Source organism: Nerophis lumbriciformis, linkage group LG16 (genome assembly GCF_033978685.3).
Source record: "Nerophis lumbriciformis linkage group LG16, RoL_Nlum_v2.1, whole genome shotgun sequence".
NCBI classification, from domain to species: Eukaryota; Metazoa; Chordata; class Actinopteri; order Syngnathiformes; family Syngnathidae; genus Nerophis; species Nerophis lumbriciformis.
Window position 1 is genome coordinate 20,177,099 of NC_084563.2, and position 16,093 is coordinate 20,193,191.

The 16,093-nt window shown below is 35.4% G+C and overlaps 1 long non-coding RNA gene across 1 annotated transcript in view; it reads right to left on the minus strand.

The window, feature by feature from the left end:
• LOC133617380 (uncharacterized) overlaps nt 1-6,646 on the minus strand; it is a 41,047-nt gene extending 34,401 nt beyond the window's left edge. The window contains exons 1-2 of the long non-coding RNA XR_009816996.1: nt 6,477-6,646; nt 6,014-6,118 (exon numbers count right to left, since the gene is read on the minus strand). This is a non-coding gene — a long non-coding RNA (uncharacterized lncRNA). The remainder of the gene's footprint in view (nt 1-6,013; nt 6,119-6,476) is intronic.
• Nucleotides 6,647-16,093: the final 9,447 nt, after the last annotated feature.

Sequence of the window (16,093 nt, forward strand, 5' to 3'; positions counted from 1 at the left end):
CTCCGCCAAGGAGCGTGCAGGATTTAGGCAGACGCTACAATGACAACTTAATTTCAATTTCAGTGTTTTCATGCCCATTAATGATAATTGGGGAAATAAAGGTGTCACATGTCTGACTCGTGTTTCTATGCACCATTTTTCTTTGCAACACAAGGACAAATGAAACGTGGCTACGAGGAATGGAACTGCAATTTGTTTATGGCCTGGAGTCTCAGTTCTGTCTGGGAATACAAATAAAAACTCTGAATTAATTTATATAATAATTTATATATGAAATATATATATATATATATATATTTATATATATATATATATATATATATATATATATAAAATTAATGAACTACTACTGTTTCCCCTACCTCAGTAGGTTTTACAATTAAAAATGTCAATGTAATATTTAATCAAATTCAAGATTTTTTTCGGAATAGCTTTATATATGTATATATATATAATTTTTTTTAAACCTACTGAGGTAGGTGAAACAGTAGTAGTTCATTAATTTCATACATCAAGATCATTTTGCTCTTTTATTTTTTAGATATTAAAAATATCTGAGCTGGTGGGGAAAACAGTCATTTATTTTTGTGTTATTTTAGGCGAATCAATAAATTATATTTATATTACTGACAATTGTTTTAAAATAAATTACATGTATTTGATATTTAGACACGCAAATAAAAGTAATATATCATATAATAATGAAAATAAGATGTAATATATTCATATATTTAAAAATATAAAATGGCTTTGATCATTTTTATTTTTGTAGTAATAAGAATAATAAAAATAAAACAGCTAAATGAAATAATTGTTTACACATTTTTATTATAACACAAATAAACAATGAGATAAAACATGTTTTACTTTTATACATATGTATACACATACATATAATCTGTATTGTACATTTTGCATGTCTAAATGTCTAATTTCATATTATTTATTTTGAAACAACCGTAAATAATATAAAATACAATTTATTGATTGGCCTAAAATAACGCAAACATGTATCATTGTTTCCCCCACTAGATAAAAAAATATTTTAATTGTTTTAATCATTTTTCTTATAGTTAATTAATAAAAATAAATATAAATAAATTATATTATTATAAATACATTAATAAATTAATTAATAAAATACTTTTTTAACGACTTTTAAAAATATTTAATTTATTGTTTTGATTATCATTATTACCACTTCTATACTCTTTGCATCTAATATTGTATTTAATTATTGTATTTGTTACTTTAAGTCATTTGAGTGTTAAATCAAATTCGACTTCAGTAGTCCAAAAAAAGAAAAGATTGGAGCGACTTAAAAGTGTGTTACCGTCTACTTTGGAGTAAAGAACAGCTCGGGAGAGCTGTGTTTATAAGGGGAAATCAGTGTGTGTGTGTGTGTGTGTGTGTGTGTGTGTGTGTGTGTGTGTGTGTGTGTGTGTGTGTGTGTGTGTGTGTGTGTGTGAGTGTGTGTGTGTGAGTGTGTGTGTGTGTGTGTGTTTCTTGTTGACCTTCTGTGCTAAGTTAATTCGCCGTAAAGACAGACAGCCGTCGAGCTGATTTCAAAGTCAAAGTCAAGCAGAAAGTGTCGAAGGCCAAACGGGGGGGATTGAGTGAGTCTAACTCTTCAACTACGACGGACGGCCCTGTAATTGATGGGCGGGACCCCCAGGGGCCGCGACTCCTGTCAGATCAACGTGGCAGAAGGAGTGCCAGAGACACATCCTGCTGGGAATATCCACTAATTAGAGGCGTTTAAGCATTTCCTGGTTTGAAGAACTTAAAGAGCGGGGCCACAATAGTGGCTCACTTAGAATGAAACCACCTCCACCAAAGAAGTGGAAACAATCCTGCATCATAAAAACAAACAGCAAAACTTTACGGTCAACATTCTTTTTACGAACGTGACGAGTTAGTCCGTCCAAGAATCGCAATAGACAATAAAAATATTTCATTGTTGAATCCTAACTAGAGATGTCCGATAATGGCTTTTTTGCCGATATCCGATATTCCGATATTGTCCAACTCTTAATTACCGATTCCGATATCAACCGATACCGATATATACAGTCGTGGAACTAACACATTATTATGCCTAATTTTGTTGTGATGCCCCGCTGGATGCATTAAACAATGTAACAAGGTTTTCCAAAATAAATCAACTCAAGTTATGGAAAAAAATGCCAACATGGCACTGCCATATTTATTATTGAAGTCACAAAGTGCATTATTTTTTTTTAACATGTCTCAAAACAGCAGGAATTTGGGACATGCTCTCCCTGAGAGAGCATGAGGTGGGCGGGGTTGGGGGTGTATATTGTAGCGTCCCAGTAGAGTTAGTGCTGCAAGGGGTTCTGGGCATTTGTTCTGTTGTGTTACGGCACGGATGTTCTCCCGAAATGTGTTTGTCATTATTGTTTGGTGTGGGTTTACAGTGTGGCGCATATTTGTAACAGTGTTAAAGTTGTTTTTACGGCCACCCTCAGTGTGACCTGTATGGCTGTTGACCAAGTATGCAGGCATTCACTTGTGTGTGTGAAAAGCTGTAGAAATTATGTGATTGGGCCGGCACGCAAAGGCAGTGCCTTTAAGGTTTATTGGCACTTTATACCTCTCCCTACGTCCGTGTACCACTCCGTACAGCGGCGTTTTAAAAAGTCATACATTTTACTTTTTGAAACCGATACCGATCATTTCCGATATTACATTTTAAAGCATTTATCGGCCGATAATATCGGCAGTCCGATATTATCTGACATCTCTAAACCTAACAATTCACACAAAAAACTATGGTAACATGATGAAAACATTGGTTTGTTACCATTAGGTATTTAATTAAATATTTTAACTAGGGTTGTCAAAGGTAACGCTAACTTCCGCTAACGGTGTTCTCGCGAGACATACTCCAAACTAGGGTTGTCCCGATCCGATATTTGGATCGGATCTGCCGCCGATATTTGCCAAAAAATGTGTATCGGCAAGGCATGGGAAAATGCCGATCCAGATCCAGTTTTTAAAAAAAACTCCGGTCCGTGTTTTCCAACGCACCAGTTTAAATAATACATTCCACTTTTTTGCTGCTCCCTAATTTCCGTTCCGCATTTTCCAGCACACCTTCAACACATCCACAGGTCTGTGTCCTAACCGTCCTAATCGGAAGCGGATGCAGGTTCATGGTTCCGAAAGGCGAGCGGAAGTTACCGGTAAAAATGTCAGCTGTGTGGGATTATTTTACCCTACAAAACGAAAAAGATGAAGAGGTGGAGTGCAAAACATGCCACAATAAAGTCAAGCTTGGTGGTAAAGTTGTAAGACATTTTAATACAACAAATCTGATCAAGCATTTAGCAAAATACCACCGTAAAGAATATAAAAAATTTCTAAAGAAAACTGACGAAAAGAAAAAGAAAGGTCCTACCCAACTAACTCTGACAGAAACGTAAATAATGTAAATAATTCAATGTGATGATCTTGTGTGATGACTGTATTATGATGATAGTATATATCTGATAGTATATATCTGTATCATGAATCAATTTGGACCCCGACTTAAACAAGTTGAAAAACTTATTCGGGGGTTACCATTTAGTGGTCAATTGTACCGAATATGTACTTCACTGTGCAACCTACTAATAAAAGTCTCAATCAATCAATCAAAACGTTCGCGAGCGTGACATACTGCCGCTGAACAGTGCTAAAGTCCAGGGGATAACAAGAGTCATTGCCGAGGAAATAATTATGGATGGTGAGCCATAATCTCTCGTGAGTAAAGTGGGCTTTCGACGCACCATCCAACACATCTACCCATTATGCTCGGATTGCAGTCAGGGAGGGGCAAACAATTGAAGGGAGTGTGTAGATCAGTGTTTTTCAACCTTTTTTGAGCCAAGGCACATTTTTTTCATAAAAAAAATACGAAGGCACACCACCAGCAGAAAAGGTTAAAAAATGTAACTCCACCAGGTTGTCGTGCCTTATTTTGAGTTTGTTTCCTGTGTGTAGTGCTTTAGTTCCTGTCTTGCGCTGTTATTTTGGTGACTCTTCCTGTTTTGTTGGTGTTCTCCTGTAGCAGCGTCACGCCTTCCTTTGAATGCTATTGCCCGCACCAGCTTTGTTTTCGCAATCACGACTATTTAAGTTGTGCGTACGCTATCCTTCTTTGTGGGGACATTGTTAATTGTCATGTCATGTACGGATGTGCTTTGTGGACGCACAGCGTGTGGAGCAAAGACGGCGTCGTCTTTGCTCCACACGCTGTAAGTCTTTGCTGTTGTCCAGCATTCTGTTTTTGTTGACTTAGTAGCCAGTTCAGTTTTACTTTTGTTTTACATAGCCATCCCTATGCATCAGTGCATTTTCCTAGAGGGACTTGCCTTTTGTTAATTTTTGGTTTAAGCGTTACATACCTTTTTACCTGCACGCTGTCTCCCGCTGTGCTCTGCATATCGGGATCATGACAAACCATCCTCGACGCGTTCCGATTTCTACAAAGCAATGAACTACCTGCTGCCACCTACTGATATGGAGTATTACAAGATTACCCTGCCAAGCTCTACACAGCACTGGCATTTGACAACGGCACATTATTATGATTATTGATTTGCAAAAAAATATTTTCGGGACCAATTAGGTAAAGTTGCATATTGTCCCACGGCACACCAGACAATATCTCACAGCACAGTGGTTGAAAATCACTGGTGTAAATTTTTTTTTTTTTTTTTTAAGTTTACACTTGTTCAAGAGCAAGTATTGATGCTGAGTTATAGACATGTGTTTTGCTTTTTTTAATAATGTTTACAGCATTATTTGCACTTTATACTGTTCACTTTTTTACTGTTCAAGGATGCCATTTCTGTTTGTCATGTATAATTTTGTCTATTTTGTGTTTATCCTTGAATAAACAGGTCAGTTTCTTGTTACCAACAATTGTGTATTATTCAAACTCACCTAATTCAGCTGGCTAGTTGTTATCAAGAGTACTAAAACCCTTTTCAACATGAATCTGACAACTAAGTAGGCTAAAAAAAACTTTAAACTTTAATTAGGGATGTCCGATAATGGCTTTTTGCCGATATCCGATATTCCGATATTGTCCAACTCTTTAATTACCGATACCGATATCAACCGATACAGATATCAACCGATAAATACAGTCGTGGAATCAACACATTATTATGCCTAATTTGGACAACCAGGTTTGGTGAAGATAAGGTACTTCTAAAAAAATTAATAAAATAAAATAAGATAAATAAATTAAAAACATTTTCTTGAATAAAAAAGAAAGTAAAACAATATAAAAACAGTTACATAGAAACTAGTAATTAATGAAAATGAGTAAAATTAACTGTTAAAGGTTAGTACTATTAGTGGACCAGCAGCACGCACAATCATTTGTGCTTACGGACTGTATCCCTTGCAGACTGTATTGATATATATTGATATATAATGTAGGAACCCATCCATCCATCCATCCATTTTCTACCGCTTATTCCCTTTGGGGTCGCGGGGGGCGCTGAAACCTATCTCAGCTACAATCGGGCGGAAGGAGGGGTACACCCCGGACAAGTCACCACCTCATCGCAGTAATGTAGGAACCAGAATATTAATAACAGAAAGAAACAACCCTTTTGTGTGAATGAGTGTGAATGAGGGGAGGAAGGTTTTTTGGGTTGGTGCACTAATTGTAAGTGTATCTTGTGTTTTTTATGTTGATTTAATAAAAAAAATAAATAAATAAAAAATAAAAAATAAAAAAACGATACCGATATAAAAAAAAAAAAACGATACCGATAATTTCCGATATTACATTTTAACGCATTTATTGGCCGATAATATCGGCAGGCCGATATTATCGGACATCTCTAACTTTAATACATGCTCGGATAGGCCAGTATCGGTATCGGATCGGAAGTGCAAAAACCTGGATCGGGACATCCCTACTCCAAACCAATAAATGTACGTAAACCAATAAGTGTGGAAAATGTACATTTTGGTTTATTAGGATATTTACCACGTTGGTGTTCCGGTCAGAGAACACACGGTCATCAGTTGGACTCGTCAACTTTGATGGTGCATATTGGAGTATACACAGTGGTACTTTCGGTTAGGTTAGTATCTGTAATACACAAGTAAAATACTTATTAATATGTATGTTATTTAATTAAACAACAATGTGTCTTATGCCTATAAATGTATTTTAAAGTATATATGTACAAGAGGCATAATATAAAGAACAGAAAACCTACATGCACAAACATGCTGTCAATATATTTCAGTTTTACATTAGCATGTGTGAGCTAGCCACATTAGCATGTTAGCAGCAGTAATACAAGCCTTAACAGTGATATGTCAGCCGGCAGCTTCTTAAAAACACAGCACAAATAATGTTCTTAAAACACCACTAAACATTAAACAAACACAGTAATGTCTATTAACAGTCTAAATGAGTCTTATACAATCAACAACATACTCACAAGGTCGAGGACTGGAGCACCGATTGAACGTAGCAGAGAGAACAAGTTACCACGCGTTAACGCAAGTCAAAAAGGAAGCGGAAGTGACACCTACAGGAAGAAAGCGGAAGTGACACAGACAAGAAATGCTTCAAATAAAAGCCCCTGGAAACGTATGTAAACATGGAGAATTCTTAACACTAACACATTGAAGGACACTTCCATGTAAGTATAGTCGTGACAATAAAAAATAAAAAATTAAAAAATTAAAAAAAAATAAAAATAAAAAATAAAAAAAATAAAAAATAAAAATAAAAAATAAAAATAAAAAAATAAAAAAAATATATATATATATATATATATATATATATATATATATATATATATATATATATGTATGTGTGGGAAAAAAAATCACAAGACTATTTCATCTCTACAGGCCTGTTTCATGAGGGGGTTCCCTCAATCATCAGGATCTCCTGATGATTGAGGGAACCCCCTCATGAAACAGGCCTGTAGAGATGAAATAGTCTTGTGATTTTTTTCCCACACATACATATATTGCGCTCTACTACGGTATCGAGCACTATTTTTTGGATAACCTTATTAAGACATATATATATATATATATATATATATATATATATATATATATATATATATATATATATATATATATATATATATATATATGTATATATATATATGTATATATATATATATATATATATATATATATATATATATATATATATATATATATATATATATATATATATATCCATCCATCCATCATCCATCCATCCATCCATATACATATATATATATATATATATATATATATATATATATATATATATACACTACAAATTATATCGGTTATGGTTGCATGTGAAGATGTCGAAAATTAAGTGCCGCAAGCCATGCTGGGAGCACTTTTCGTTTACGAGCAGAAAAGACACATAACCTTCAAAAAAAAATCACACAGTCGATTGTTTTTAGTATGAAACATGTATATGAAAATATGAAATAATTTTTTTTGTCATTTATAGTTTTTAAAGTAAGCCCGTGTCAGAAGTGGCAAACAAGTGTGTGTGAGAATACATGCTGCATGAATGATTATAATGTACACGCTGCATGAATGATTATTTTTGTCATTTATAGTTTTTAAAGTAAGCCCGTGTCAGAAGTGGCAAACAAGTGTGTGAGAATACATGCTGCATGAATGATTATAATGTACATAGTACATGAATGATTATAATGTACATGCTGCATGAATGATTATAATGTACATACTGCATGAATGATTATATTGCACATGCTGCATGAATGATTTTAATTTACATGCTGCATGAATGATTATAATGTACATGCTGCATGAATGATTATAATGTACATGCTGCATGAATGATTATTATGTACATGCTGCATGAATGATTATAATGCACATGCTGCATGAATGATTATAATGTACATGCTGCATGAATGATTACTATGTACATGCTGCATGAATGATTATAATGTACACGCTGCATGAATGATTATAATGCACATGCTGCATGAATGATTATGTACACGCTGCATGAATGATTATAATGTATACGCTGCATGAATGATTATTATGTACATGCTGCATGAATGATTATGTACACGCTGCATGAATGATTATAATGTACGCGATGCATGAATGATTATTATGTACATGCTGCATGAATGGTTATAATGCACATGCTGCATGAATGATTATAATGTACATGCTGCATGAATGATTATAATGTACATGCTGCATGAATAATTATAATATACATGCTGCATGAATAATTATAATGTACATGCTGCAGAGAAAAGTGCTGTTTGAGTTGACAATAGGTAGAGATGAGAATAAAAGGCTTTGTTGTGCAGACAATGTTGGTGCCTCAGGGTGTTAAAAGACATCACAATAATGTGTTTGCCAATGCAAAAGGCAAATAAAGTCACTTCACCAACTGTTGTTGTATACTTCAATTGCACTTTACGTGCAGTGTGCATTTTTGTTTTCATTTGATCATTGCCCTGCCTGAATAATGCACACATTTTATTGTTTAATCCCACTTCCAGCCTCATCACGTCTTCAAATGAAGTGTTGTCACCTCCCTGGTGTCTTTCACCAGTGGGTCTTCCACACAACAAACATTGTGCGCACGCATCAGTCAACAGCCCGCAGCTGGAAGAGGAGATCGTGACCAAAATAGCAAATAAACGCAAACAATATCTTTGGTTTTCACATTGTGTGAACGGGGCTATTCTAATTACAGTCTAATTAAATATGACCCCTCGCTCTTGACTTACACGGCCGATCGGGTGTCACCGACCTGGCGGATTAGCCCCGCCGTGCCGTGTTTAACCTTTCAATGTCGCTTCCTTTGTCACCTAAACGCAGCGCACTCAGGGTGCAGCGTGTACGGGACCAGCAGAGAGGGTGACACAAAATCACACACTGTCCCACTGGCTCAACTGGCAGAAATATAGGAGAATACAATCATGAAATATAGTACTTCATGTATTTACAAACTAGTAGTTGTTGGTAATGCATTATTTATTTATTTATGAAAAAATAATCAAATAAAATGTCTTACCATTTATGGACATTTTAAGGGTACTTTTCATAATGCATGAAGGTAACTTACAGTTATATATACCTATAGTGTATATATATATATATATATATATATATATATATATATATATATATATATATATATATATATATAATTTTTATTTTCCAATATGTTTTCAAGATTAAGCAAAAAATAGAAAAAGTACAAATCTACTGGGCTTATTGTTACACAACACAACAATCTAATAAACTTTTTGCAGTTTTCTAAATATTATTTATTTGTTAGTAATTTGGGATTACAACAACAAAATAGTGCATGTTTGTAAATATATATATATATACATAAATATATATACACATATGTGTATATAAATATACACAAATATAAATATACATAAACACATACATACACACACATATATATATATATACATACATACATACTGTATATACATAAACATCCATCCATCCATTTTCTATAGACATGTATGCATACATTTATACGTATATATAAATATATACGTATACATACATATATAAGTGTATCTATACGTGTATATATGTATATAAACGTGTGTGTGTATGTATATATTTATATATATACGTATATACATATATATGTACATATATAAATATACATACGTGTATATGTATATATATATATATATATATATATATATATATATATATACATATATATACATATATATGTATGTACATATGTATGTACATATGTACATACGTGTATATATATACATATACATACTTATATATACATACATATACATACGTATATATACATACAGTATACACATACGTATATACATAAATACACATACGTATATATGTATATATACATATGTATGTATACACATACGTATATATATATATATATATATATATATACATACAAATATATACATATATATACATACTTGTATATACATACAAATATATACACATACGTATATATATACACACATACGTATATATATATACACATACGTATATATATATATACATACGTATGTATATACATGCGTATATGTACATATATATACATATATACATACTTATATATACTTACGTACATATACATATGTATACATACACATATGTACATACGTATATATACATATACGTATATATATTTCTATATATTTATACATTCGTATATATATTATATTATCATAATTAACTGTTCTCAAGTACTTAATGAGGTATTATAATGTACTATTAATTACTTAATGAGGTATTATAGTGTACTGTTAAGTACTTAATGAGGTATTATAGTGTAGTGTTAAGTACTTAATGAGGTATTAAAGTGTCGTGTTACGTACTTAATGAGGTATTATAGTGTACTGTTAAGTACTTAATGAGGTATTATAGTGTACTGTTACGTACTCAATGAGGTATTATAGTGTAGTGTTAAGTACTTAATGAGGTATTATAGTGTAGTGTTAAGTACTTAATGAGGTACTATAGTGTACTGTTCTCAAGTACTCAATGAGGTATTATAGTGTACTGTGAAGTACTTAATGAGGTATTATAGGGTACTGTTCTCAAGTACTTAATGACGTATTATAGTGTAGTGTTAAGTACTTATTGAGGTATTATAGTGTAGTGTTAATTACTTAATGAGGTATTATAGTGTAGTGTTAAGTACTTAATGAGGTATTATAGTGTACTGTTAAGTACTTAATGAGGTATTATAGTGTAGTGTTAGTTACTTTCACATATATTGGAGAGAAAATCAACACACCTGGCTGCAGGTGAGCAACATTGAACGAGCCCTTCATCGACTTGTCTGCTCCACTTAACACCTGACACCCCCCCACCCCCCGCCGACCTCTCACCCCTGACCCTCGACTTGACAACCCGGGAAGACGTCTCACGGATACTTTCTTTTCTTTTCTTTTCTGTTCGGGGGGGCCCCTGGCTGAGTGCAGAAGCTGACAGGTAGCAGGAAGGAGGGGCGGGGCGGGGGGCGCACACGCAGGTGTTCATGCCTGAGCACCCCCCCAAGTTCAAACGCTCGTTAGCCGCCAGGTGACAGTCACACAAGTGTCAGGATGTTCTTCTTGGGCCTCAACATTAGGTACACCTGCACCACAACAGGAGGAAAAGTCTAATTCTATTTTTTTTAATTGACGGAGGCCTTCATTTAGCAGGTTTGTTATTCTGCTTATAGAGCCACAAACCAAAACTAAGTACACGGACTTGGCACTAATTGCACAATTCAGGTAAATAAATCATCTGTTAAAAAGTTGTGCCTCAGAGTTACAATTTTATGGGACCGAACACAAATTAAAAGTGTTAATTGTTTGCTACCTTTTACTAATAACAGATATGTGCCTAATAGTGTTGTCCCCATACCAATATTTTGGTACCGGTACCGGTACAAAAATTATTTCCATACTTTTCTGTAGTTTTCGATACTTTTCTAAACAAATTGGACCACAAAAATGGCATTATTGGCTTTATTTTAACAGAAAATCTTACAGGACAATAAACACATGTTTATTATTGCAAGTTTGTCCTTAAATAAAATAGTGAACATACAAGACAACTTGTCTTTTAGTAGTAAGTAAACAAACAAAGGCTCTTAATTTAGTCTGCTGACATACAGTCGTGCTCATAAGTTTACATACCCTGGGAGAATTTATGATTTCTTGGCCATTCTTCAGAGAATATGAATGATAACACAAAAACCTTTCTTCCACTCTTTCTTAATGGTTGTGTGAAGCTATTTATTGGCAAACAACTGTGTTTACTCTTTTCAAATCAAAATGACAAAAGAAAGTACCCAAATGACCCTGATCAAAAGTTTACATACCCCAGTGACTTTGACCTGATAACATGCACAAAAGTTGACACAAACAGGTTTGAATGGCTAATCAAGGTTCCAATCCTCACCTGTGACCTGTTTGTTTGTAATTAATGTGTGTGTATAAAAGGTCAGTGAGTTTCTGGGCTTCTGACAGACCATTGCATCTTTCATCCAGTGCTGCACATGTTTCTGCATTCTGAGTCATGGGGAAGGCAAAAGAATTGTCAAAGGATCTGCGAGAAAAGGTAATTGAACTGCATAAAACAAGAAAGGGGTATAAAAAGATATCCAAGGAATTGAGAATGCCAATCAGCAGTGTTCAAACGTTGATCAAGAAGTGGAAAATGAGGGATTCGGGTTAACCAACAAATATTTCAGCCACAACTGCCAGGAAAATTGTTGGAGATGCAAAGAAAAATCCACAAATAACTTCGGCTGAAATACAGGACTCTCTGAAAAATTGTGGTGTGGCTGTTTCAAGATGCACAATAAGGAGGCACTTGAAGAAAAATGGGCTGCATGTTCGAGTCGCCAGAAGAAAGCCATCACTCCAAATGACTTTGTTCCAAAAGTTTTGAGGCTTGTCTCTGTGCTGTTTGGCGTAACGTAAGCGGGATACTTTGTGACATTTGCGCAGAAATGGCTTTCTTCTGGCGACTCGACCATGCAGCCCATTTTTCTTCAAGTGCCTCCTTATTGTGCATCTTGAAACATCCACACCACGATTTTTCAAAGAGTCCTGTATTTCAGCCGAAGTTATTTGTGGATTTTTCTTTGCATCTCGAACAATTTTCCTGGCAGTTGTGGCTGAAGTCTTTGCTGAATGATCAGGGTCATTTGGGTACTTTCTTTTTTGTCATTTTGATTTAAAAAGAGTAAACACAGTTGTTTGCCAATAAATAGCTTCACACAACCATTAAGCATGAGTGGAAGAAAGATTTTTGTATTATCATTCATATTCTCTGGCCATATTTCGGGCCCCAATGACATACAGGTAAAAGCCAGTAAATTAGAATATTTTGAAAAACTTGGTTTATTTCAGTAATTGCATTCAAAAGGTGTAACTTGTACATTATATTTATTCATTGCACACAGACTGATGCATTCAAATGTTTATTTCATTTAATTTTGATGATTTGAAGTGGCAACAAATGAAAATCCAAAATTCCGTGTGTCACAAAATTAGAATATTACTTAAGGCTAATACAAAAAAGGGATTTTTAGAAATGTTGGCCAACATGAGCATGTACAATACTCAATACTTGGTTGGAGCTCCTTTTGCCTCAATTACTGCGTTAATGCGGCGTGGCATGGAGTCGATGAGTTTCTGGCACTGCTCAGGTGTTATGAGAGCCCAGGTTGCTCTGATAGTGGCCTTCAACTCTTCTGCGTTTTTGGGTCTGGCATTCTGCATCTTCCTTTTCACAATACCCCACAGATTTTCTATGGGGCTAAGGTCAGGGGAGTTGGCGGGCCAATTTAGAACAGAAATACCATGGTCCGTAAACCAGGCACGGGTAGATTTTGCGCTGTGTGCAGGCGCCAAGTCCTGTTGGAACTTGAAATCTCCATCTCCATAGAGCAGGTCAGCAGCAGGAAGCATGAAGTGCTCTAAAACTTGCTGGTAGACGGCTGCGTTGACCCTGGATCTCAGGAAACAGAGTGGACCGACACCAGCAGATGACATGGCACCCCAAACCATCACTGATGGTGGAAACTTTACACTAGACTTCAGGCAACGTGGATCCTGTGCCTCTCCTGTCTTCCTCCAGACTCTGGGACCTCGATTTCCAAAGGAAATGCAAAATTTGCATGGTTGGGTGATGGTTTGGGGTGCCATGTCATCTGCTGGTGTCGGGCCCCAATGATATATTTAATTGAGAACCTTTAAACTATCATACAAAAGATTTATTCCTCTGACTAGATCTTTACTAGTTTCAGAATGACCTGACTGGGATTTGAACCCAGAACTCTTTGATTGGGAGATAGCTGCTTTAACCATTGAGCTATCCTTGGGCTCAGCTATTCAGCTATCTCCCGTCGAACAAGATCTTTGATTTGTGTTTTGTAACATGCATTTTAATACAGCAGAGTGCTCCTGTCACAGAAAGGATCTTTGAACTGCATTTTTTCCACAGTTTTTTTAGTGCTCCCGTCCAACAAGATCTTTGATTTGTGTTTTGTAACATGCATTTTAATACAGCAGAGTGCTCCTGTCACAGAAAGGATCTTTGAACTGCATTTTTCCACAGTTTTTTTAGTGCTCCCGTCCAACAAGATCTTTGATTTGTGTTTTGTAACATGTATTTTAATACAGCAAAGTACTCCTGTCACAGAAAGGATCTTTGAACTGCATTTTTCCACAGTTTTTTAGTGCTCCCGTCAAACAAGATCTTTGATTTGTGTTTTGTAACATGTATTTTAATACAGCAGAGTGCTCCTGTCACAGAAAGGATCTTTGAACTGCATTTTTCCACAGTTTTTAGTGCTCCCGTCAAACAAGATCTTTGATTTGTGTTTTGTAACATGTATTTTAATACAGCAGAGTGCTCCTGTCACAGAAAGGATCTTTGACCTGCATTTTTCCAAAGTACAGCGCTCCCGTCAAACAAGATCTTTGATTTGTGTTTTGTAACATGTATTTAACTCCTGTTGTTTGGTGAAGTTATAACACTGAAATGCCCTCAGGAAGAGCTGCTTTAAGACATGGCTAGCATGTTAGCATTGATTAGCTTGCAGTCATGCACTGACCAAATATGTCTGATTAGCACTCCAACAAGTCAATAACCAGCAAAGCGCACCTTTGTGCATTCACGCACAGTATAAAAAGTTTGGTGGACAAAATGAGAAGTGGAAGATTTTACATGTAAACAAACTGTTGCGTCACAGTCCACACTAGGATGAGTTCAAGAACCGCCAAAATTAGTAGGACAAAACGATGTCCACCTAATAGTGTTATCAGTGAAGCATACACACAAACCTATTAAACAGTGGGTTTTCTAACAATTGGGAAGGTTTGTGTCATGTTTGTCCTCAAACAAAAAAACTACTAAAACAAAATAAATATTTCTCTCCATCTTTTTCCATTTTCAATCCTTTTTTAAAAAATGCTCCAGGTAGCCACTAGGGCGGCACTAAAGAGCCGCATGCAGCTCGAGAGCCGCGGGTTGCTGACCCCCGCTCTCAGGTGTATGGCTGCGGAAGTAAAGAAAAAAGTGTAAAAACAGCTAAAGAAGTTAACATGCCAATGTTAGCATGCTAGCAAGCCAACAGTTGACAAGTGTCACATGCCAAGTTTTATGACTCTGGGGTAAACCCTTGCAAAACTTGCTCAAAAAAAGTTAGCATGCTAGCAAGCTAATGTTAGCATGCATCATACTTTGCTGAGCCAGGAACAAAATCTTGTCTTCACAAGACCCAAGATAGTCCAGTGGTTAAGACTGTTGGCTAGGAATGGAGGGTGGTTCAAATCCTGGTTGGATGAATTTGCAACTTCTGAGGCTGTAGGCCTCCAGGTGACATACATTGTAGCTGTTCACATAAATGATTTATTTTCAAAATCCAATTACAATTAACCTATCTTATATTAATGGTACCCAGGAGAGCTCATTGGTCAAGGCTCTTTATTATTGACTTTCTACTCCTATTCCCACCCACATCAGGAGTTACACTCACACAAGGTGTCATCATTGACTATTTATCATTATCTTTAGCATTGACTTCATTTGTCAACAATTGCTACTGGGTTCGAATCCCAGTAGGACTGATAGGTAACTTACAAACTCGACTAGGAAGAGTTAGTGTTTTATCACAACTCCATCATAGTTTACAGACACAGGTTCACCTTTAAATCTAGTCTTAAGAAATTCCAAGGTAGCACAGTGGATAACACTAATGCTGTTAATCAAGGGGTACTGGGTTCAAGTCCCACTTACAGTTTTATATCATAGTTTACTGAGACAAGTTCTCAATTAAATGTTTCATTGGGGCCCAAAAACTGTTCTAGAAGAGCAAGGGTAGCTGAAGGGTTAAGCAGCTAGCTCCCAATCAAAGGGTTCTGGGTTCAATCCCAGTCAGGTCACTCTATAACTACTAAATATCCACTCAGAGCAATTAAACTTTTAAATGAAAGTTTACTGAGACAGTTCTCAATTATATATGTCATTGGAGCCCGAAATATGGTCACGATAAGACCACGGATAGCTGAATGGT